Source organism: Vulpes vulpes, chromosome 7 (genome assembly GCF_048418805.1).
Source record: "Vulpes vulpes isolate BD-2025 chromosome 7, VulVul3, whole genome shotgun sequence".
NCBI lineage: Eukaryota > Metazoa > Chordata > Mammalia > Carnivora > Canidae > Vulpes > Vulpes vulpes.
This window is the reverse complement of record NC_132786.1, coordinates 9,460,755-9,486,847: the sequence shown is the minus strand read 5'-3', so window position 1 is coordinate 9,486,847 and position 26,093 is coordinate 9,460,755. Positions and strand designations below refer to the sequence as shown.

Sequence of the window (26,093 nt, the reverse complement as noted above, 5' to 3'; positions counted from 1 at the left end):
TCAACTTCACTGAATTCTACCAAAGCTTGAGAGAAGGAATTATAAGTAAAATAATGGCACCATTTTCAGCAGTGGATAAAGTTTAATTGTGGTTTGGCAGATGTAAAACAGATTACCATGCAGAATCTAGTTATATTATTAAAGAGAACACAATTGTGAGCACCTCAGAGTAGGAGGTACAAACTTCCCTACTTCCCCAAATCCTCTGTTGAATTATAAGTATTTGATAGAAACAATCAGACCTCGAATGATTAAGTCTCATACTCAACGGGACGCTGTGTCTGTCTTAGGGATCACATTACTCACATACGATACTACAAAGTTATAGAATAAGTCAAAAGGAATGTCAAAAATATACGAATGTTAGAAATATGCACTGGAATGGACATTTTTAAACATCTAGAAAAGAGTTAATCTGAAAACCTCTTGACTACCTTGTAGAACACGGTAATTTGAGGCCTCAGGGGTTGAAAAGTATTAGAAAAAAAGATCTTCATGGACATGCAAAACTATATTCATAAAATTTTAATGATAGTCATCCTGCTTATCAAGTTTATATTTCACAAGTAGTGCAAAGATAATTTCAGATTAGACAATTTTCAATGATACATTTCTAAAACAGTGTATATTAAATGTCTATGGGGCTTTTAAATCGTTTTCAATCAAAGTCTGTTTATCCACTAGTTGTGTAATGTTAAATATATAGTGTATTCCATCAGAGCACAGTTTAGGATCAACCAAAGCTCTACAGAATTCTTCCATCAATAATGATGATAACAATACTACTGATTGCATTAAGAGCTCTCTATATAAAAAAGACTGGGGTTGGGCACAAAAGGAAACACAAAGAAATCTAACACATCGGCATCATCCTAAAGGAGGTTAAAATCTCATGGGCGTTGCCAAGTTCATTGCGAATTAAAAAGAACAAACCGGCAATTCTAACCAACATAAGCAACCTGCCAAAGTAAACATGGTAGGAGCTTAGAGGAGCTAAGTAAGACTTGAGCTGAGGCTAGAAAAATGGGGTATCTTTTGAAAGGCAGAAGGACTCTGTTCCAGATCCTGCTAACCAGTGTAAGCAAATTGCAGGGATCAGCTAGCCCTATGGTCTACGCCTTCAGAAAGTTTAGGCTTTGTTTGGAGACAACAATGTAAGAACATTTTACACAGTAGCAAAACATGAACAAATGCTAAACCAATGAACAACCATGTGCACCAATAACCTACTTACCCAGAATTATCCTCTTCTGATAACTTCAATATTCTAGAAGTTTCGAAAACTCAGTAAAGCTGGGGTGAAGCCCTACTGCTACTACTGCCACTCACTTCAAACCTTCAGCCTTCACCTGGTCTTACCGGTTGTCCTCTAACACACAATCACACTGCAGAGGGACTATCGTTGACTTTGCCCTCTGTGTCAGACTCCAGAGGCTTACACACCGCAACTGTAGGGTGGTGTGCATTCTATTTTACAGATGAGTAAATGGAGTTTTGGGAGATGACCTCGTTTGTCCAAGGTCACTTTGCTACTAGGAGCAGGGCTGGGATTTGAACTGAGGTCTGCCTGACTCTCAAATCTATGCTATTAACCATTCTTCTTCATTTTTTATGTTCTTGGACTAGGAGCACCAAACAAGAAGACGGGGTACAGCAATAGGCAAGGAGAAATAGAAGCTGACATGTGAGGTGCAACAGATGTAAAGTATGGGGCACACCCAACTGCACACCACCTGCTAAAATGATGGGCACCCCCAACAGTGATCCTACATCATCTACCATTTCTGCATCATCTATTTCTGATGACATTCAAGAAATACGACCAAAATTGTGCAAATAAAATCAATTTACCTCATTAAAGAGGTAAACTTCACTTAGACGATGCACAGTGGTACAGCGGACAGAGCACTGGTCTGGAGTAAGAATGATCTGGGCTGTCACAGCAGTCCAGGGGTGAGGCAGTGAGGATCTGGACTAAGGAACTGCTTGAGAAAATACAAAAGAAGGAGCAGAAACATAAAACTTTGTAGAGAAGAGAAGGCAAGACACACTGACTGACAGGTGGGATGTAAGGGCAAAGGAGAGAGAGGGATCAAATACGTCTGGCAGACTCAAAGGAGTGGGGTTCCATGATGGAAAGATGGGAAATGGAAGCAAAGCTATCTATCTGGGGTGATGGGATAACAGAATAGGTTTTCCACAAGTTGAATTACAAGCACTGACAAGGTATCCAAGTTGAAATGTTCAATGTTCTACTATTCATACTGAAACTCTGAGGCAAGAAGTTGCTTAATTTACCAAAGTTAAGATGTCAGGGGCCACTGACATCTAGTTCCCATTTGTTGAGTTGAATCTTGAATGAGGATAAACCATTTTGAAAAAAGAATGATTTCAGTAGGGTGCACTAACCTTGCACAGGGTTAATCAGAGGAAGAGGGAAGGGTAACCCTGAATCAGCTTATGCATATGCCAAAGACAAAGGGACGTAGCCAAAAATATTGCTAAACAAAGAGCAGCAGGACAAAGTGACAAATATACCAAAAGGGGAAAAGACTGAAATCAAAAGTTCACATCCCAAAGAGACTAAGAAAGCAATGGTGTTGCCAATTTTGAGAAGAGAATCCAGCTGGAAGAGATCTATTTTGGATAGATTTTATTGTAGGCATTTAAAACAACATAGAGGAAATGTTCTATATGTACCAGGGAACGACCCACCAAAAACCTGGGACAGGAGAATGGACGAGAGAGAGGTCGTGCCTGGAGATATTGACCTAAGGACTGTCATCAACACCTAGATGGAAATGGAATCCATGTGGGTAAAGCTGTTTCCCAGGAGAAATGGTGTGGAAAGTAGAGCAGATGGCAAATAAAGAAATCCTTGGGGGCACAGACATGGTCAAATAGTATGAGGAGGAAAGTATGAGTCACAGGGAAAAGTCAAGGATAAAATGATGATAAACACAATTAAAGGATTGATCCTGGAGAATGAAAACAGAGAAAGAGCTACTGGGCCTGCCTGGAAATAAGCCAATAGCTCTCTTTTTCCACAGGGTCAAGAGGAGAGAAAGAAGGGGTGCCCTCCTGGGAAGAGAACCAAAGGCACCACGTTATCTCCTTGCTTTTCCAAGAAATGTGATTCTCTTCACGACTTGCAAAATCTTTTGTTCTTTTCCTTGAATCTACAAAATCTACCACAGGCTGGAATCCTTCAATTGAGAAAACACCCTTTACCCAACATTTGCAAATTCTCCATGTATCTACCTACCTACTGGCTCCTTATGTGTCAATATCAACTCTTCTACTCTTCAGGCTTACTTCTCTTTCTGAAAGTTGCTAACCTCACCTATGACAGCTTTGAGCCTCTCTCAAATTCACCTTTCCGTGGTTTGGCCATATTGCCTGAACTAAGCCATAAACCATCATGGATGAACCAGCCTTTCACTGAAGTGGTTAAGTACATGTAGTCCGCAAATGGATTATATGGAGGCCATGTTACCAGTTCTTCTCAGGCAATCTGAAAATCACCAGTCTAATATAATTCTAGTGAAGAAAAAGAATGATACTACTAAGATATACATGCTTTTAAAATTTTTTTTTAAGATTTTATTTATTTATTCATGATAGTCACAGAGAGAGAGAGAGAGAGAGAGGCAGAGACACAGGCAGAGGGAGAAGCAGGCTCCATGCACTGGGAGCCCGACATGGGATTCGATCCCAGGTCTCCAGGATTGCGCCCTGGGCCAAAGGCAGGTGCCAAACCGCTGCGCCACCCAGGTATCCCGCATTTAAAATTTTTTTAAATTCAATTTCAATTTCGTTAACATCTACTGTATTATTAGTTTCAGGGGCAGAATTTAGTAATTCATCAGTTAGTTGCATATAACACCCAGTGCTCAGTCCATCAAGTACCCTCCCTAATGCCCATGACCCAGTTACCCCATCCTCCCCACTGACCTCCCCTCCAGTGACCCTCAGGGTTGTTCCCTGGAGTTACGAGTCTCTTTGTTTCCCTTCTTTATTTTATCTTATTTTATTTTTCCTTCCCTTCCCCAAAGTTCATCTCTTTTGTTTCTTAAATTCCACGTATGAGTGAAATCATATAGTATTTGTCTTTTCTCTGACTGACTTATTTTGCCTAGCATGATACCCTCTAGTTGCATCTATATTGTTGAAAATGGCAAGATTTCATTTTTTCATGGCTGAGTAATATTCCTGTGTGTGTGTGTGTGTGCGCGTGCGCGCACTTGTGTGTGTGAGTGCGCATGCATGTGTGTATCTGTGTGTATGTGTGTATCACATCTTCTTTATCCATTCATCTGTCAATGGACATCTGGGCTCTTTCCATATTTTGGCTATTGTGGGTATTGCTGCTGCTATAGACATGGGTGCAGGTGCCCCTTCAAATCACTATTTTTATATCCTTTGGATAAATACCTAGTAGTGCAATTGCTGGGCTGAAGGGAAGACACACATGCTTTTCAGTTTCTTTTTCCAGGAAACCGGTAGAATCGATGAAAGGAAAAACAAAATAACTCCTTTGTTTTCCAAACAATAGTTGCATTAATTCCAACTCTTAATTATTTTAAAAAAAAACCCAAACTTCTACTCCTAAGAGTCATTAGTTTCCCAGGGCTGCAATAACACAGGACCACAGACTGGGTGGCTTGCACAACAGAAATTTGTTCTCTTGTAGTTCTAGAGGTTGGAAGTCAAGATCAAGGTGTTGGTAGGTTTGGTTCCCTCTGAGGACTTGTTCACAGGATCTGTACCAAGGCTCTCCAAGGTCTGTAGGTGTCTGTCTTCACTCCCTCTTCTCTCTATGCATGTCTCTGGATCCAAATTTCCCCTTTATAAGGACACCAATCATGTTGGATTGGAACCTACCCTAACGACCTTACTCTAACTTGATTTGCTCTGTAAAAATTCTATCTCCAAATAAGGCCACTTTCTGAAGTACTGGGGGTTAGGAATAAGACAATTTTTTGGGCATGGGGGGAGGAGGCACAGTTCCACCATAACAATAGTTTTAAAGCATCCAAAAGCGTTCTAGTAGAGTATAATTTTCCTAGGATATAGAGTCAGGATATTCCAAAAGAGCTCTCCTTGGAGAGAAGACGTCTCATTTTGTGATTTCTCTATATCTTGCCTCAAAGAACCTATGAAGGTATTTCAATTAGTCAAATATTACATATGGAAACAAGCACAAGCAATATGGTTATTTTAAATTAAATTCTGCAGAAGTGTATGTTACAGCACTTCTGGGAAAGGCCATGCAGGGACGTACCTGTAATGCATAGTGAGGAGTAACTGTAGTCAACTTTGGTATAAAGGAGAGTTGGCAATGATATATCAATAACTCCAAAATGGGACAGAGTCAACTAAGTTTATAATTCTAATTCTGGGCTTATCCAACATTTCTGAAGTAGGACATGAGTAAGCACAAAAGAGAAATCATTTGTGGATTGGGCAGGGGATGGAAGTTTCTTCTTCACTTCCTCCTTGGGTCAGTCTTGTCTCACATGCGCTAATTCTCTCCTGCTATCCCTACTGTCCTTTTATTTTTCTTTAAGAATTTTATTTATTTATTTATTTGAGAGAGAAAGAGATAAACGGCGCAAGCGAGCACACAGGGGAGGGCAAAGGGGGAATGACCAGCAAACTCTGCAATTAGCACAGAGCCCAATGTGGGGTCTGATCCCAGGATCCTGAGATCATGATCTGAGCTGAAATCAAGAGTTAGACACTTACCCTACCAAGGTGCCCCCATATTGTCCTTTCCCTGCAAAGCCTGTAGAGGCTATTATTACATTTCCCAACTTTGTATTTTCCTTCCAACCAATGATCACCAGAAAATAATCCTTCTAAACAAACTTGGCAGCATGGAAAGGGTAAACATCCACAAATCATAAAACTCAATGAGCTATATATACTTCTGGTTTTTTTTTTTTTTTTTTTTTTTTTTTTTAATACTTCTGGTTTTAACATAGATGAATTCCATTCAAATACACATTTTTCAAAGCTCTAGAAGGATCCTCCTTTTGCTCCTGAAACGTTCTAAATAAGACAGTTAAACTTTCAATGGTACTAGTTTCCAAGTGTTTGTGTCACAAATCTTTGCAAAAGCCTTGTCCCTGAATCTTTCAGCTGCATCCCCCTTCCTTCACTGTACCAAAATCATGACTGACCACCTCAAGACACGAGTGAACCAGAACTAGAACAGGTATTGGGGAGGCTAGGTATATGTCTGGCAATGCTATGTAAGCCTTAGATTCAATATTTATTTTTATTTTATTTTTTTTTAAGATTTTATGGGACGCCTGGGTGGCTCAGCAGTTGAGCATCTGCCTTTAGCTTAGGGTGTGATCCCAGGGTCCGGGATTGAGTCCCACATCCGGCTCCTTGCAGGGAGCCTGCTTCTCCTTCTGCCTATGTCTCTGCCTCTCCCTGTGTCTCTCATGAATAATAAATAGAATATTTTTTTAAAAAGATTTTATTTGGGGGAGAGAGAGAGAGAGAAAGAGAGAGACCACGAGCAGGGTAGAGGGGCCAGAGGGAGAGGGAGAAACAAGTAGACTCCCTGCTGAGCATGGAGCCTGACTTGGGGTTCAATCCAAGGACCCTGAGATCATGACCTGAGCCCAAGTTGGATACGTAACTGACTGACCCACCCAGTGCCCTATCAATTTCTCTATCTTTTAGAAATGTCTTATAAACTCTAATTCAAGACTAAAAATCTGGTAGGTTCTTTACTCTTTTATACAAAAAATAATTCGTTATTCTTAAATGTTTGATACCATATTGTAAAGTTAAATCAAGTGTTTTCCTTACTCGACTCTCACTCATTTCATGCCCAGCCCACAACTGATTTGTCTTTTTGAGCTTATTAGGTTCACCTTCAGAAATGCTTGGCACACTCAGAATCGGAACTAGAAACCTACTTTACTCCTTCCCATCTGGTATTCTACTACTGTGCCACTGCCATCTCTCCTTTATACCGAAAAAGTACATAAGTTCCATTACTCTATGTAATTCTATTGCCATATGTCCCCACAAAAGATATGCTGGGGTCCTAACCCCCAAAGCCTGCGAGGATAACCTTTAGAAATAGGGTCTTCATGGATGTGATCAAGGTTAAGGCGAGGCCATTAAGTGACTCCTAATCCAGTATGACTGGTGTCCTTACAAGAGGAGGAGGAAAGACACAGACACACAGAGAATTAATTCCACATAGTGACTGAGGCAGAGATCAGAGAGATGCGGCCACAAGCGGAGGCATGTTGAGGACTGCCGGGAGCCACCCAAAGCTACGAAGAGGCAAGGAAGTCACTTCAGGGTACTTTAATATGACAGTAGCGCTAGGAAACTAATATACTCTAATATAATTTGGGATGTATTTCAGTGAAAAAATACGGGTGTGTGCAAGCTGTGATAAAGTAACTATCACAACCACGGGGTCATGCTGGCCAAATGGCAGACTGCCCTTAGAGTCTGTCTTTGCCTCCTGGTTGAAAAGCACTAGAAATATCCTCAGCTGTACTCCCTTGTCTTGCTTACCATTCTCACCAGCCAGGGTACAACACATCTTTTTGCGTGCAAATGTGTTTGTCCATCATGACCCACGTTTGACTTTAAAATTACAGAATGTGGATCAAAAGCCTGCGAAAAGTTCATTCTGTGCTCAGTGGTGACGGAGTCCGGGGCCTGCCCTGTAGAAGCCTCCACTCCTTGCTGTTATACAAAGCAACCAGGACAAAGGCCCACCCCCTGCAATCTGCTCCCACTGCAACACCTGTCTGCTGCCTCTTGGGCTCATGTTTATGTATTTCTTTGATCATTTCTCTTGTAGGCTATCATCTACACACAAAGAAAACTTTGTGAAAGAAGTCACACAGCGGTGCCTACGATGCTAAGTGCACAAAAGCCTCTCTCTTAGGGTCTCTTCAAATCCAGGATCCATCCCACCCTCCTCTTAGGGCACAGGAACACACCCCTCTTCCTTGATGTAAACGGCTCAACTGCCATTCACGACAGTAACTCTACGTCCCCATGCCTTTGTTCCCTAGTAAGTTTTTTCATTCCTCTCCTTTGCCTTAACTGACATCTCACGAAACTCAATCAGAGATCACGTTGGCAAAGGCAGAGAAAGCGCCGCTCCCATGGTGGGAAGAGAAGAAGGCAGGTGGGGAGACAGCAAGAAAGAGAAGTCAGAGAAATGGGTGGAAAGCAGGCAAGGGATGCTGGGAGGAAGGGAGGGGAGGAGGAAAAGGAAAAATAAAAGGTGAGAGAAAAGTGAGAAGATGCTTGGCAAGTGAAAGTGTGCTAGAAGCACACTCGGAATAATAAAGTAGTGCGGCAAAGTGCCCTGTGCGCTACAGGCACACCAGAAGGATGCGACGCTGTCTTCTTTGCAACATTCAAACAGGTATTTGTGTGTGGATGTTGTGGGGGTGAAAGCTGGTCAAAGGGTCCCTTGGCAGTGCAAGGAGCCGATTCTAAGCTGTACAGATTAATATTTTTTTTAAAATTTTTTTAAATTTATTTATGATAGTCACAGGGAGAGAGAGAGGCAGAGACACAGGCAGAGGAAGAAGCAGGCTCCATGCACCGGGAGCCCGACGTGGGATTCGATCCCGGGTCTCCAGGATCGCACCCTGGGCCAAAGGCAGGCGCCAAACCGCTGCACCACCCAGGGATCCCCTAAGCTGTACAGATTAAAGTGGGCTCTTTGGTCTGCCGCAAGGACATTTTCATGCTATGAGTCACTGTCATCAAACCAGTCCCGGTGTGGTCATTAGCCAACAACCCCACGGCGCTGGGCCACCTGCATACGGCACTGAGGGAAGGTGCCCGCTCTGACCGCACCGGGTCTTGCAGTGGGGCTAACACGCAGGACAGCGTGCCTACATCCTGCCTTATAACACAGGGAGGCCCCTGGATGGTCCGTGTTCTGAGAGCTCATTCCAGATCGGCTCTGCCTCCATGGCAATTGTGGGCTCTGCCCCTTGCTGGGTGTGTGGTCTTAGCAGGTTACATGGCCTCTTTATGCCTCAGTGTCTTCATCTGTAAAATGCAGATAATATTAGTTTCCCTGGGGGTCCCCTGGAAAGCACTCAGAGCAGTGCCTGGTGGGAAGTCGGCCCTAACTACGTGTTCAGTGCAAGGGGAGGACGGTGAGGTCGGCTGGCTCGCCAAGGGCTAACACACAGCATGCCCGACACGCTGGCTCTCTGCAGGGACACTCGCGCTCCCACTACTCTGCACAATGCCTGCCACATACAACGGGTCCAGTATGCTATCTTCCAACGGACAAAGGACACAGAAGAGCAATGAAATAGGACTCATTTGTTACTTATCTCAAATGCTATTCCGTGAGGAAAGGCAGGTTTGATCAAGAAGAAAGCAGCTTCCAAGGACTCAGAGAGGATGCCTGGGAAACTTCGAGAGCTTGAGAAGATTCAGACACAGAGCCTGTATTTTACCCATTTTACCTAAAAAACATAGGCATTCTTTTCCTTGGAATGTTTTCTATAGAAGTTCTACCCCGGGGTGCCTGGAGGGCTCCGTCGGTTAAGTATCTGCCTTCGGCTCAAGTCATGGTCCCGAGGTCTTGGGATCGAGCCCCGTGTCAGGCTCCCTGCTCAGCGAGAGGTCTGCTTCTCCCTCTCCCTCTGCCTTGCCCCCTGCTTGTGCTTACTGTCTGTCTCTTTCAAATAAATAAATAAAATCTTAAAAAGAAAAAAAAGAAGTTCAACCCTGGTCATATCTAGGATCCAGTTCCTTTTTCTTTTTTTAATTTATTGAGGTATAACTGACATGTAGTATTATATTAGTGTCTGGTGTACAACGTGGCGACTCAACATCTGTATACACTGTGAAATGATCACCACAGTGAGTCTAGTTACCATCTGTCACCTCACAGAGTTAATACAATAGTACTGACCATCTTCCCCCTGCCGTACATTATAACCCCATGACTTGTTTTATAACTAGAAGTTTGTGGCTCTTAATCCCCTTCACCAATCTCCCCATCCCCCTCCCCTCTGACAAATGCCAATCTGTTCTATCTGTGAGTCTGGGTTTTGTTTTGGTTGGTTGGTTTTTGTTTTTTCGATTCCAAATATAAGTGAATTCATGCGGTATTTATCTTTCTCTGTTTGACTCATTTCACTTAGTATAATACCTTCAAGGTCCATTCATCTTGTAACAATGACAAGATTTGTCCTTTTTATGGCTGAGTAGTACTCCATAGTGTGTGTGTGTGTGTGTGTGTGTGTGTGTGTGTGACATCTTGTTTTTTTTTTGTTTGTTTGTTTTTTTGTTTTTTGACATCTTGTTTTTTAATCCATTAATTGTTTGATGGACATTTGGGTTATTTCCATACCTTGGCTCTTGTAAATAATGCTGCAATGAATACAGGGTGCATATATTCTTTCAAATTAGTGTTCATTTTCTTTGGATAGACACCCACCATGCTGGATCATATGGTGGCTGTATTTTTTATTTTTTGAGGAATCTCCATACAGTTTCCATAGTGGCTACACCTAAATGTACATTCTCACCAACAGGGCTCAAGGGTTACCACTTCTCCACATCCTCTACCAGCACTTATTAATTTGCCTCTTTGATACTAGCCATTCAGACAGGTGTGAGGTGATACAACCCAGTTTCTAAGTACAACATACTCACTGCAGATTTGTATCTATTACATAAGCTATGATCTTTTTTTGATTAAGCATGTGGTTAAACTAAACATTTCTAATACATGTGATATTTGTTTTTAATAAATTATATACATTCTATTTTACTACCATAGTATGTTTACCAAAAACACAATAGAAAATTTAAAAGGATGAGATAAAACAAATTTCCAATGTTTTCTTCTGTTTCCCCATAAATTGTCCTGAGCCCTTCACTTTGAAATCCCTTGCAAAGGGATATCTGATGACTCAGATATCCCAAACCAAGTAACTGAAGAGTGAGCCTTGGCCACATGGGTAACTTGAGCCAATAAAAAGTTGAGTGTGAAGTGTTGTTTCTGGGCAGAAGCTCTGCAGAGCCACTGTGTGATGTGCCTATTTGATCCGCCTGCCAGTGACGATCCAGGGGCAGAGGCTCCATAGCCTGAGAACTGAACATGGAGAACAAGGAGCAGAGACCCTAGCTAAGTCCCCACAAGGTGCAAAGGCAGCGTGGTGGTGAAACAAACCGTCGCTATTTGAAGTCCCTGAGATATGAGGGTTGTTTGTTGCCACCCACCATATAACTTAGCCCATCCTCACTAGCACTATAATCTTCCTTAATGCCGCGCTCCCAAATGAGTCTGAATTAATGAGGTTGAATGTAATTATATTTTGATGCTCATCATGCTCACACATCAAAAGCAGAGCACACATTTTTAGAGACAACTTTAAAAATTCTAAGTGTTCAATCCCTACCTTCCACATTTAGGCATCACTTCTGTGCTCTGTGAAAAAGCTTTGTGAGATCAATGTGTAAATGATGGAACGAACAGCTATGATACTCAGAGCCATTAGGGGTTTCAGGTGTGCACACACTAATCCCCCCACCCAATAATGTCTCAAAACACGGGGATGGTATAGGATCCTCCATCACACATGCCTTATTTGGCTTGGAAGCTTGGAGACAAATGACATCCTAGTCGCTAAAATGGGAAGGTGCTCTTCAAATTGACCATGGGAGTTTGACATGGCTGCATTCAGGCTTTTGTGCCTAATGGGAGCATCAGCTTATGCCCTCTGCGGCTGTTTTCCTGGGGAAAACAGTCGTTTCACGCCCTGCCCCAGTTGCATGATGCAATGCTTATGTTCTTGGTAAAGAATCCTCAAGTTCTGACATCATAATAACCATGGGTATTACTCACGATAAGCTCACAAGCCTGGCAAGGCACATTCTGTACCCTCTTTATCACTTAAGTCAGCAATGGGTTTAAAAATAGCATTTGCTCCCACACCCAGGGTACCACTGATTCATTAATGGATGAACAAACACCATTCTGGACTCCTTACTTACATGGAGTTTTAGACTAAGACTCCTAGAACTAATACACAGCATCTGTCCCCTCCCTAGTAGAGGTGCTATGCTATACCAACTTATGAACAGAGGTCTGCAGATCCCCAAAGACAGAAATTACAAGTCCAGGATTTAAGATGCTGTCGTGTTAGTGACTCAAACACCATCATCCTAAAATGTAATTAAGGAGAATATCTGCAAACTTGGGAACTGTAACATGCTGAATGTATCAAAATAAGGAGGGATGATGTTACAGTGATAAGGGGCAGTCATCTGAGCGATCTTAGTGAAGTCTGAGATTTTTCATTGTTAAAGGAGAGAGAGGGTATTTGATTTTAGATGCCTGATTCAGGTTCTTTGGGGAGAAATATCCCTAGAGAGCATTTTCATAATTTATAGTTACCTGCAAAAACACATAATACCTTTTGCTCAAATTCTACGCTCAATAAGCAATCTGATAACTTGCTGGGGTTCCAGAAAGGCCTCTCTAATTGAGGAGGAAATGCCTAGGCACGCCCAGCCTCTCTCTGTAATGATCCAGATTAATCAGTCTTCTAGAAGATGAGTTACTACAAGTCAGTCCTTCAGAACCTCATAATCCTTAATGAATTTATGGAGTCAGATCTCCAGATCTGCCCGGCTGAGGATTCAATAGGCCACAGTGAGCATCTGGAAATGTCTGCTGAGAGCCTACTATGTTCGAGCACCAACCCGAGGGCTGTGAAAACAACACGAAGACACGGGTGCCATGAGAACAAATAACTGACCACCCAGGGCTGCTGTAACTGTGCTGCAGGGTTCGGAGGGAGGACGGTGTGCAGAGCACAGGGCAGAGCACCCCAAAAGGGAGCAGGGGGGTATAGAAGCGTACAGACCTGCACATCAGAAGACATGCACTGCAGCTAGGGAATAAGACTAAACCCATTTTTATTTAAGATTTATAAGCCATCTACTTCCCACAGGACCTGGAATAGTTTGCAGATACAATATAAAAATAAGATAACTTAAGATACAACAGGGATAGCCCTCTCTGAGGGGAACTCGGGAAGAATCAGAATGCCTGTATGTAGCGGAGGGCTCCCATAGGGAGCAGCACATACATTTGGAAAGATGAGCTGCAGTCAGATGTGGTTTCAATTTTATCCTGGAGGCAGCGAGGAGCCGTGAGAGGTGCTTGCAAGGGAGGAGAGGACCAGTCAGGCAGCTGAATGGAACATGGCCTTGAGTGGTCAGGGCCAAGAGGCTCCCAGCCCGCCGTGGAGGAGCATCTGTGAGGGGGTAACATCCTGAACAAAGGGAGGAGTTAGTGGAAATGTAAGGCAAGGCCACAGACAAGAGATGGAAAGAGCAATCTAAAGCATGGTGACTGGCGGGGAAGGGAGAAGCAGGGGAGGAATCCGGCACACTGTGGAGCCATGGGGACAGGTGACAGACCAGGGGCACTTGCTGGCTTGGAGCGGCAGAAGGAGGCACACCCTGGTGTTCGTGGCCAGGCCTGGGGGTTCTCTCAATCCCCAGAATGAGGGGTATGGCTGTGGTAATGACCCCTCCAGCCTCCCAGATTCCCCGTGAGCGTGTCTCTAAGGCCGGAGCTGACCTACAATGAAATCTGCTCTCGGACTGCATCTCTGAGTTACTGTCCTGTGACACTGATCTCCAGCCACAGCTGGAAGGGCACTTGAAGGTACCATGAAACCATGATCCCTAGGCCAGGGGTCCAGGAGTGACAGGGACCTACAACCTTCGAGCGAAAACACTCAGCAACACTTCTAAATGCACACAGGTCAATCAAAACCATCTGGCCAACGAGGGTACCTCTTGTTACACAAGATATTAATGGAGAACATCCAAATTTCTGTGTTCCTTCTGATGGCAGGTGCAGCGAGAGCTCTCTGGTCTTTCACTAGCATCAAATACATATACTCCACCGAGTCCCCCACCAAGGGAGCCAAGTGGACCCAGGGCTCAAAGTCTTCCGTATGTCAGTTCTCAAAAGGTGGTGAAGGCCGAAACTACACCGCCATCCTGCACCACATGGCTCTCAACTGCTCGCCTTGTGGTCTTGACCCTGCCAGCCAAGCCCTTTTCATTCTTTTTTAGTTAAGCAGAAAATGAACCATCAGCTCCATTTCCACTCTCTCTGCATGAATCCTTTTCCCTTTTCTTTCTTGGCTCAAACTATATGGCTCATATAGGATTCCCACCGTGTTCTTCAGTGACTCTTACCTTGCTAAGTATTCTTTTCTTCTAAGAAATGCTGAATCCAAATAAAAGGTGGGAGAGAGTATGAGAATATTCTAAGGGGCAAAGACGAGAAAGTAAGAGAATAAACCTGTTGATGTCTTGTTCCCCAGTTCTGACTCCCACAAAATGCTAGGAATTACTGGGGGCATGTGGGGACCTCTATGGAAGTGAAGTCAGCAGCCTGGGAACCTGTTTTCCATGCTTATTCATGACACTGAATCCCATTAAATCGCAAGGAAGCCCTGAGAGGATAAGCTCTAATACCAGTCAGCTCAAAAGTAGAAACCAACTGCAATTTGTTCTTTTCTCCCACTCTTCAACCAAAGTGCAGCTGAAAATCATCAAGATTCAGCCTTTCCCTCAGGCCAGAAAAAAGTGAGCCAGCGATGCCCAAGGCTGGGGTGGGGGAGCACTTAGGAATGTGCGATGGACAGCACGGGGCCTACAGACCTGGCCTCCACGCAGGAGGAATTTGGGGCAGGAAGCTCCTGGGTCCTGGGCTACATGAAATGACTCAGAGCTATGGGATCACAACTCAGCCACAGAACAGAAAACAAATGAGGACCAAGACGAGCCTCTTTTAGATGCAGGCTAAAATTTGGGAAAAGGTATCAGAACAAAGAAAAATACTGTGCTAGCTAGCAGGACGGTTTCCTTTTACTTACAGGAAACCTTTCCTGCTGATTAAAGAGAGAGCCCCACCAGCTCAGAGACCGAATGTCAGTGCAGGAGGAGAGGGGAACTGCACCTTGCTTTAGCTGGTGACACAGACACCAAAACAATTCTGAGCAGGGGAGATGCAAGCTGCCTCCAGCACACAAGCCAAGGCGGTGGAAAGAAGGGCGGGAGCAAAGGACCCTGCACACCCCGGCATCAAAGCTTGACCAATGGCTTCAGCTCCAACGCCTCCCCTGGGCGCAAACCACACAGATTTGGGACACACACAAGACTGAAGACCTCATTCCAAAATGAGTGAGAACATTACTGGGTCAACTGACAGAATTGGGATGAGAACTGTCAGATAAAACTGTTGCATTGGTGTCATGTTCTCTAACGCTGGTGACTGTGCTGTGTAATTCAGGGGTGGGGGGCAAGTACCCTACTCTCAGGAAGCACGCAGACCATGCTGGGTTTGGCAAAGCAGCACCGTCCACCTGAACTCCATGTGATACTAGAAATGCTCTTTAACCTCTGCGGACCAGCATGGGAGCCACTAGCCACAGGGGCTACTGAGCAATGGAAAATGTGGCCAGTGGGACTGTGGAACGCACTTTTACATTTGGTTTCATTCTAACTTAAGTAGCCGTGTGGGGCTTGTGACTCATGGATTTGATGGTGCAGAAATAAAGGGCCATGACACCTATAACTTACCTTCAAATCATTCACTGAAAGTACATGTATATGTTAATATATATGTGTGTATATACACACGTGAGCACACATGTGACAACAAAGAGGAAGTGAGTGTGCATCATTGCGAGCATGCAAATGGAGTAAAATGAAAATGCTCGATCTGGGTAAAAGGTATGGGGCTATCCTTTGTAAGCTACTTTTATTTTTGCAAATTTTCAGGAAGCTTACAATTATTTCCAGACAAAATATATTTTTTAAATGTATGAGGGTGAACATTTATTCATTCATCAATGAACTCTAACAGGTTCCAACAGGAACTTACTTCTAGGTAGGGGTTTGGGGCCAGGAGATTCAAGGCATCCTAAAATTTTGAGCAAACACAATAGGTCCCACAGAAAATTTGGGACAAAGCACAAAGCATTGCTCATTCAAACCCATCATTTGGTGCTTCTTCCCAGGGGCAGGATCCGTACTGCTCCTCTCTTGCTGTGGGCCTTTCTACCTCTTTCCCTTAGCCTACGTATGTTCACAGAGGACTTGACTACAGTGGCAAGTTCAGGGCAGTTTTTACCTAATAGCTTTGCCGACATATAATTCACATATCATAAAAGTCACCTCGTGAAAACGCACAGCTCAGTGGTTGTAAGTGCATCCAGTTGTGGGACCACCATCACTACCGGACTCCAAAACATTCTCATCATGAACCCCCCCACCCATCAGCAGCCACTGCCCGTTCTCCCCTTCCTCAGCCCCCAGCAATCTCTAATCTGCTCCCTGTCTCTACGGATTTGCCTATCTGGGACATTTTGCACAAACAGCCCTGTACAAGTGGCCTTAGGTGTCGGCTTTCTCTCACTTAACATAATTTTTTCAAGGTTCATCTGTGTCATAGCCTGTGTCGGCATTTCATTCCTTTTTCTTGCCAAATAATAGTCCACTGAATGGACAGAGCACATTAGTTTGTCCCTCCATCAGCTGAAGGACGTCTGGGCGGTTTCTGCTCTCTGCCTGTTTTGAACAACACTGCTGTGAGCCTGTGCACGAGCCCGTGTGGACAAATGTTTGCACCTCTCCCGGGCTGGGTCGCGAGGGCACTCCAGGGTCAGCCTTCTGAGGAGCTGCTGCGCTGTGCTCTGAAGTGGCCTCCTGGCGTCCCCAGGAGCTGTGCCACACAGCGGTGCCCGTTAACGCCCGCAGAAGGCGACTCTCCAGAGACGGCTGCCCTTCTGTCATCTGGGAACTACCGAGCCTGCATTCAAAGCAGGAGTCAGGGTTTGTTTGACTCGAGGTAAATAAATGAGGGGAAGCTGTGACTCGCTCGGTGCCAGCAGCGTGCTTAGCCTCGCATCGTCCCGGAGAACGAGCCAGCACCTGGCATGGCAGACGAGGCCTGGCGCCGCGCGGCTGCCGGAGGAAGGGGCTGGGCTGTGTGTGTGCGGCCCCGCTGCGGCGGGACGCGGCCTGGCACCCTCTGACTGTCCCCTCGCCGTGGCAAAGCTGCTTGTGCCACTGGTCAAAGCCTCGGCTAGAGTTATTTACTGTGGCCCACGGACCGTGCTCCTGAAAACGCCTGCGGGGCCTGTGGCCCGTTAGCCCGGAGACGTTCCCGAACGAGGGCAGAGCCCGGCCCCGATGCAACCGGTGATCCCTATTGGGCCCGCGGGCCCTCCCCGCTGCTGCCGAACAGACGCCACACGGGCTCCCTGTTAGGGCACCGGACCGGACCCCTTGGAAGAAGGAGCGGCTTCCAGAGCTACACAAGTTCTGAGGCTGGACGACGGGCTGGGAGGCAGGATGGCCTTGGCAGAGTAGGGAGAGAGAGAGGTCCTGGGATGGTCGGCTCTCCGCTCCGCTCCCCCGACAACTAGGGGAGCCCCTGGGGATCCCTCTGCCATTCGGAGCCAGATGCTTGGCACCGTCCCACCCCCTTGCTGGGGTCGACCTTTCTGCCCCCTTTCCCGCCTCAGGACCGACCTTGTTGCCAAAATCTTTTATTTATTTTATTTATTTATCTTAAAGATTTTATTTATTTATTCATGAGACACATAGAGAGAGGCAGAGACAGGGGAAGAAGGCTCCATGCACAGAGCCCTCTATGGGACTCGATCCCAGGACTCCGGGATTATGCCCTGAGTCAAAGGCAGATGCTCAACTGCTGAGCCACCCAGACGTCCCCAAAATCTTTTAAAATAAATTGTATTCCAAAGGCGAATTGCTGCTTCTTTAATAAAAGGACCTCGACCACGGTTTCATGTTGTGAGGATGCAGAATGGACGGAAGCTGGCCTGAGATGCCAAGTGTGTACTACCTTGGCCACGGCCTGTCCCCTGGGCCCCAGTCGATCTACACCTTCTAGCCCATCCCTCCGTCATCTCTTCCTCAATGTCATGAATGTTTAGCGCTTTACTATAGCTCTGAGTGTTCCCAGGTAATTGCTCCTAACTCCTGCTCATTCATTCTTTCTGTCATCATTCAATAAATAGCAGTTATAATCTATATTCACTCCTTCGTTTTTAATACGCTCTGCCTTTCAAAAGTCCTAGATCGGGGGGCGGAGGGGGAGCGGGCCAGGGGCGAGGCAAGCAGCAGGGCCTGGTGTGACGAGAACAGGGAGAGAAACACGGACTTGATCTTTATGTATATTATCTCAAATAATTCTCACGACTTCCCCGTGGGGTCATTATTGTCATCCTCACTTTACAGAAGCAGCGAGACAGAGACATGAACAGGCTTAGCCGCCCACGGCCACGCGCCAGTCAAATGGCAGAACCGGGGTTCCCACGCTCGGCGGCGGGACTCCGGAACCTGCGTTGTTTTCATTACTAGCATAAATGACAACATTTTCAATGCCACACACCCTCATTCAAGCGTGACAGGATTATTATTTGTAGAAAGGACAATGGATTGGGAGTGAGAAAACCTGATTTTAAGTCTGACTCTTTGTTGTTGACTTTAAGCAAGTCACTTAGTATTTCTGAGCACAGGTTTCCATCTCTGTAAAGGATGCAATGTTTCCCGAAGCATGTTTAGTGTCCTGTGAGCTATTAATACTTACTATGGAAAAAGGAGGGAAAAAGTGAGACTCAGATGGCTGAAGAAACGCTGGGTCCCATCCAAGTGAGCTTCTTTTGCCTTCAATCCACTGATGAACACTGTGCGTATCCGAGAGGGTCACACAACATACTCTGACCCAAATTTCTTTACCAGAGGAGAACAACTTTTTTTTCTCCTCCACACAAAATATTTTTGGTCAAGAAAGGAGATTGGAAAATTCAGGATTGGAGAATCCCCAAGGAACCTCCCAGCTCTAACAATGAAAAATTTATGATTCATCTTATCCTTCCGACTAGATGGCACACTTTCTGAGGGCAGGGTGTGCTTCTCTGTGAAACAGTGGGAGGATGGCCAGGGAGAGTGGGAGGCAGGTCCGAATGTTCAGAGGAGCAAAGGGAGCCAGAGATAGCTCCCCTGTGGACGGTTGTTCCCTACAAAGGACTAGCATACCAAGAGGTACCTCCTATCCTTTCCTTAGTTTTACAATAAGTCAGCAACATCTAAATGCAAACTGGGCTGGCTTTGTTCCCCCAAAGCAAATTTCCTGGGCATTAAAGAGATTTCCACCTGTCCTGACATACTTAAGAGGAGGAATCCAAAAAAAAAAAAAAAAAAAAAAAGAGGAGGAATCAATATTGTCTGTCCATGACCCTTCAAAGCCACATCTAGTCTTTAGGGCAAATCTGTGGGTTGGCAGTTTGGCAAATTGGTGGAGACGGCTCTCTGCAAGGGGCAACCCAGGCCTCCACTGCTCCACAGGCACCTTTTCCCCCTGGTGTGTAGGAAGAAAAGATCCTAACCATAGAGACCCCACTGGGCCTTGAGGGATGGTTATACATGCCAGGCTGGAGGGATGGAGAAGGAAGATAATGGGGGCAAAGGTAAAGGGGCAGCAGAGTATAAAACATGTCTCAGGACACAGAGTACAGTTTTCAGAACAGAGGATAATTTCCAGGTCTTCAAAGGTTTCCCATAAAACTCCCTTCTTTTTAAAGCGGAAGGAGCCTCGGTGTCCATCGAAAGATGAATGGATAAAGAAGATGTGGTTTATGTATACAATGGAATATTCCTCAGCCATTAGAAACGACAAATACCCACCATTTGCTTTGACGTGGATGGAACTGGAGAGTATTATGCTGAGTGCAGTAAGTCAATCGGAGAAGGACAAACAGTGTATGTTCTCATTCATTTGGGGAATATAAATAATAGTGAAAGGGAATATAAGGGAAGGGAGAAGAAATGTGTGGGAAATATCAGGAAGGGAGACAGAACATAAAGACTCCTAACTCTGGGAAACGAACTAGGGGTGGTGGAAGGGGAGGAGGGCGGGGGGTGGGGGGAATGGGTGACGGGCACTGAGGGGGACACTTGACGGGATGAGCACTGGGTGTTTTTCTGTATGTTGGTAAATTGAACACCAATAAAAATTAATTTATTAAATAAAAAAAAAATAAAGCGGACCCATGATTTTCCTTGGGACATTTTTATATATGACTTAAAATTGCCAGATCACTCTTGGAAAAATATGCTACTCATCTTGGCAGTGGTACCAAAGAAAGAAGCTGATGTTCTCAGATATATCCTTATGTGGTCCTCAGCCTCAACTTCCAGATGCCCACAGCATACAATGGAGGATACCCTGGTGCAGTAGCAGCAAAAAACCCCAAAAACACAGCACAATTACCCCCTAAGTCCTCTCCATCTAGAAAAAAAGCCCAAGACTTAGAAATAGAACTAGCTACTGCCCCCATAGATTCATTCGGAGCTCATTTCCAGGCCAACTATCCCCTGCTGTTTCAGGTTCCAGATTTGGGTTCCAGGATCAGAGTGCCTCATCAGAATGGCTCTGTGCTAAGAAGAGCTCTGGTCAAGACATAATGGTTTAGGACTCAGGATACTGGGGATTCAACGTCTGAGCAGTTAGTTCCAGATGTCACCTCATAGGCTATAGACTTCTGTGAGAAACCTGGAGAGAGGAAGGTACAATGACTGCATGCCTATTTAAAACTGCATGCCAGGCACAGTATCCAGAATATATTAAGAACTCTTAGAACTCAATAATGGAAAAACAAATACCCATTTTTAAGAAATGGGCAAAGAATTTGAATAGACCTTTCTCGAAAAGACATACCAGCAAGCACATGAAAAATCTCATTATTAGCCATTAGAAAAATGCCAATCAAAACTACAATGAGATACCAAGAGAACTGAAAGCATATGCCCACACAAAAACTTGCACACAAATGTTCATGGCATAATTCATAATAGCCAGAAAGTGGAAACAATACAAATGTCCATCGAGTGACTAATGGACAAACAAAATGTGGTACGTCCATACAGGGGAGTATTACTTGACAATGAATAGGAGTGAAGTGCTGATAACATGAAACAAGTGGCAAAACATTATGCCAAGCAAAAGAAGCCAGACGTAGAAGACCACATACTATAGGATTTTGCTTATATGAACTATGTCCTGGACAGGCAAATCTATAGAGACGGGATGTAGTTAGTGGTTGCCAGGGACTAGGTAGGGGGAAGGGTGGGGAGAGACTGCTAATGGGTGTAGACTTTCTTTTTGGGGTGAGAATGTTCTGGAATTAGATAGTAGTGATCAACACAACTGTGAGAATACACTAAAACCGAATGAGTTCAGGGTACAAATCAAGGCATTTCAAAAGGGGTAACCATATGGTATATGAATAATATCTCAATAAAACTGTCTAAAACAGGGCACAAACACAGATGCTTGATGCATAGTATCATCCGATGAACCTGAAACGGGTATTAACATCCCCTTTTCACAAGTGAGGAAACTCAAGGATCGGTGAGCTACGGCTCATCACCAAGAGTCGCAAAGGTCGCCATGAGACCGAGGGGGTTTAAGCTCGGGTCACTGACACCAAAGCCCACGTTCTGCCCACCTCTCCATGCTGCTTCTCGTCAAGGTGATAAGCTAACTAGCAACTGCAGGACGGTTCCTATGGAAAAAATAGCACTCCCTGGACAAAGAATCACTGACCGACATAAAATGCTAGTGTGGGAAGTCGTGTTAAAGGGCACCTCGCCAAATCCCTTCAATTTACAGATGAATAAGCAGAGCTTCAAGGCAGTCAACTGACCTGTCCAACCAAGGCGGCAAGGCTGGTGGGAATGTTCACCCCTCTCGTTTTACAGAAGACAAGCTGGTGTATTGTTCACTGCGATTAGTTAGGAATCAAAAGGTAGATGGAGTTCACCCAGTTGGGGCATGCAGGTCAACAGGTATTCAGCAACCTTCAAACACGCCAGTCTCACATCCAGATCCCAGCTAGAAGATCACTCAGGCCGGTTATAGCTCACATTATTCTGCAGTTACCCTGAAATTTCTCTCCCAACCCCAGGAGTGCTCTGAAAAGTCCCACCAGGGTGCGACTGTTCCAAGGATCCCTCAGAGCTTTTGAACTACTTAGCAGGAACGGGGAGTTCTGGATTTAGCATTCAAGTGTGAGGATAAAGGCTCGGGAGACTTGAGCAACATTCCCCCCGCCAATCCGAAGTGACTCTATGGGGAACCACTTGCCAAGGAAAGGAGAGGAGAGCTGGAGCCAAATGAACTCCCACTGTATTATGGGGCCCTGAGTACTCCCCAACTGGGGGTTTTTAATGCCTGCGAAATGTCTCCACGGGGATGTCCTGTCTCATACTTAAAATGTCCCAAATCAAGGTCATTACCCTAGGCTCATCCCACAAAGCTACCCCTCCCTCGTTTCCCTTTCTCCCACGACTATACTATCCTTACGTTCCCCCAGCGGCCTGGGCAAAATACCTAGCTCGCCTTTCCCATCCTGCTCCTCTTCCCGTTCTAACTCCTCTTGGGCTCCAGGGCTGGAGTCTGCCTCCTGTGCACGCTCATGGCAAGTGCTGTCCTAGGCGCCATATGTTTCCTGCACTGAGGTCGATCCCGCCCACTAACTAGGTAAGTCCTTCACAGCAAGTAGCAGCCAAGACTATTTAAACACAGAAGAAGAGATAGATGACCTCACATGAGCAGGTCACAGAGAGGTTATTAAATAAAAGATAGAGCCAGGAAGAGCAGAGCAGATGGGGCCGTGAGCTGCTCCTTGCATGTATTCTGCTGGAACGGAACGGCACACCAGCACACCGGGGTCGCTGACTGCATCTGCAAATTATTAATGATTTCTAGCGTGGTCCCTCTGAACTCTCCATCTGCTGATGGCAACCACAGTCAAATAAGGACATTCAAACGGAAAAACCTGTGACCTGTGACTTGCCTGTCGTACCAGGTTTGACACTCGCTGTCCCCCAGCTGTGCCTTGGGCATCCGTGCCTGCAGCAACATCGGGCTGCCTGGCTGCCCATCCAAATCAAGGCAATCCTTCAAAAACCAGATCAAATAAGGCATCTCTGGTCACTTGGGGCCCTCTGGGTTTTCTCTTGATGGCACTCATCACAAATTACCTTGCATCACTTGGTATCTTTAGTTGCTTTCTTTAATCCCGTCTGCAATGCGTTTAGAAGTTCTTGGAAAAGAGAGAGCTGGTGGTCAAGTGGGCAAATATGGGGTAGCACTGTATGAGCATTAGTACTATTAGCCTTCATTGCTTACTGGCATCCCCCGGGTCCCAGGCAAGTGGCACCAGTTACCAAACAGGTTGAAGGCTGACAAGCACTTTTTTCTCACCGTCTTAAGCGAAACCCTTGCCCTCCAGGACCCAGAGAGTCCAGCTGAACATCCATCCGCTCACCATTTGATCAAGCATGCTGCCCTTTCCTTCTACAAGATCCCGTTCCACTGCTTCGAGTCTAGTCCGCCAGAACGCAGGGGGGCTCAGGGAGAAGCAGGCATCATTCCGCCATACAGTGTCTCCGCATGACACCCATTATTTGTCTCAGGGGCTAGAAAAACCTAAGACTGACGAACCTTTTACTTCTCTGTGAAATCAAAATGAAAACGAAGTAGAGTTGGAAAAAGAAGGGATTTTTAAATTATACTGGGCACAGAGCCAAAGCCAGTGGTGAGACAATGACAAGTCATTTATCCAGGGCTGGCCAAAAACATTCACAGGGGTGCGTTCTTTTTCATCTAATAATGCTGGGGTTGGGGTTCCGTTTTAGATTCCAAAATATCCCTTGTCTGCTCTCTCCAAAACAGCATCCTCTGGGAATATGTCACATGCAATGGTGCCAGTGAAGGGGCGGGGCAAGGGAGCCCCAGTACCCTTTACCAGGCATCTGCATATAACCAACCTAATACCAAAGACTCCAAGGGAGAACCTTCTGCCTTCAGAGAAGGTAGTCTAATCTGGACATCTCTGCAGTCCTAGCACTGGACCACCGGTCCCACGAGGTACATCAGAGCCAGCACACACAGCCTGAAAACAGACCTGGACCACAGACCCAGCTTCCCCACATCCTCCTCATATTCCTTACTCTGCCCTGCTTCTCTCCTGAGCACTAAATAGCGTAAGACAATTTGGATTCTGAGAAGTGAAATACAACCCTGTATTAAGCATCTTTCAGTAAAATCTCTAGAAGATTCTCCTGTGTTCTTCACTTTCAATCACACCAAAGCCCCTATAGCTGAGGATGTGAAGGTGATCTATGAGCCTCATGAAAAACCAGGCAACAATGTTTTCTTCTCTGGGTCCTATCCCAATATATGCCTCTGCTCTAGAGCCACACTGTCCAATACAGGGGCCCCAATCACTGTGGCAATTTAGATTAAAATTAAATAGAATTTAAAACTTAGTTCCTCAGCCACACCAGCCACGTCTCAAGCATTTAACAGCCACATGTGGCAAATGGCTACCATTTTAGTGAGTATGGATCTAGAACATTATCATCGGTGCAGAAAGTTTTCTATTAGACAAAACTGTTCTAGACAGTGACATTTACACTTGTAGGCTGGCAGTTTTCAAAAAAACCTGTCACCTTGTAGTCTGGAAGAAAATATATTTCCAACCCCAATGGGCAAACTGCTTTATCTGAAACACCCCATGAGGTAAAAGCTCACCTCAGAGCAATGTCCTTCGTATAACAAGCACTCACATTCTTCAGACATTGGTCTGCTTGTCTGTACTGCTTGTCTTCTTTCTACTTCCTCTCTGCCTTCCATCTGACTCCACACTCCTATGGAAAGTATAACCAAAGCATGTGAGTGACTCTTCCATCTGACTCCACACTCCTATGGAAAGTATAACCAAAGCATGTGAGTGACTCTCGTTTCTCTCCGGAGTCAGGAAGTCACCACCTCTTCATGGGCTGGCCCTGTGTTCATCTGCCAGGGCTGCTGGGACCCAGAACCAGAGACTGACTGGCTTAACCAGCACTAGTTTATCTGTCTCTTACAGCTCTGCAGGCTAGAAGTTCAAGATCAAGACATCGGCACGGCTGGTTCCTTCTGAGGCTGTGGGGGGAGAATCTGTTCCGGGCCTCTTCCCTAGCTCCTGCTGGTTTCTGGCAATCTTCAGTGTCCCTTGGATTGTAGAAGCATCACCCCAATCTCTGCCTTTGTGCTCTCATGCAGCTCTCATGAGTGTGTCTGTGTCCAAATCTCCCCTTTGTTTCTAAGGATACCAGTCATATAGGATTAGTTCATTCCTGTATGAAGTCATCTCTAACTAGTTACATCTGCAATGACCCTATATCCAAATGAGCTCACATTCTGTGATACTGGGGGGTTAGGACTTCAAATATAAATTTGGGTGGGGGGAGGGGAAGGGGGACACAATTCAACCCATAACAGGCCCTCAAAGCCTCCAAGAAAAAGCACTCCTCCTGGCACACCATCTGTTTTCCATTATTCTATTAATATGAAAAGATCCATAAGAAGTTCCTCGCTACTCAGCTTGGTGGGAGCAGGTGGTGACCCCAGGCAGAGGCTTATACTGCATGAGGCTATTTCCATTATACATAAAGTCAGCTCAAGCCCACTGTACTCGATTTAACGAGGTCCAAAACACAAGGACAAAACCACAGATTTTTGGCAGAAGTGCAAAAGGAAAAGTATGACAACTGTCATGGTCACAAAATAACCTCTGCCGTGTTTGTCTGGCTGCACTACCTCACCATACAGGACGTTCTCCAGGTGGCACGGCAAACACACGTGGGAGAAGTCTCCTGAGCAGACTCCTTAACAGAGCGCTTGGTTGTCATAGTCATCACAAAAACCCCTGCCCAAGCTGGTCAGACGTGAGCATAAAGAGCAGGAAGGCATGCATCAGCACAGCGCACCCAGAAATGTGCCAGAGTTCACTGCCCAAACATCTCAGGGTGAGATATGAGAGCTACCTATAAATGCCGGTAGCAAGGAACAGAGAAAAAAACCAACACGTTCCAGGGCTAGAAAACCTGATTTGAATCCTAGCTTTGACACTTATTAGATGACAAATCTTGGACGAGGTAGTTAACTA

General features: G+C 45.3%; 1 protein-coding gene across 15 annotated transcripts in view; it reads right to left on the bottom strand.

The window, feature by feature from the left end:
- Positions 1-26,093, bottom strand: part of HIPK2 (homeodomain interacting protein kinase 2) — a 195,666-nt gene that overhangs the window by 143,151 nt on the left and 26,422 nt on the right. Inside the window, exon 2 of one of the 15 annotated variants that reach the window (XM_072762899.1) lies at positions 24,695-24,810. The exons of 13 other annotated variants lie outside the window; for them this stretch is intronic. The gene's annotated coding sequence lies outside the window, so the exon portion shown is untranslated. Of the gene's footprint in view, positions 1-24,694; positions 24,811-26,093 lie in introns of those variants that run through there. One more of the 15 variants, XM_072762896.1, reaches the window with a different exon arrangement.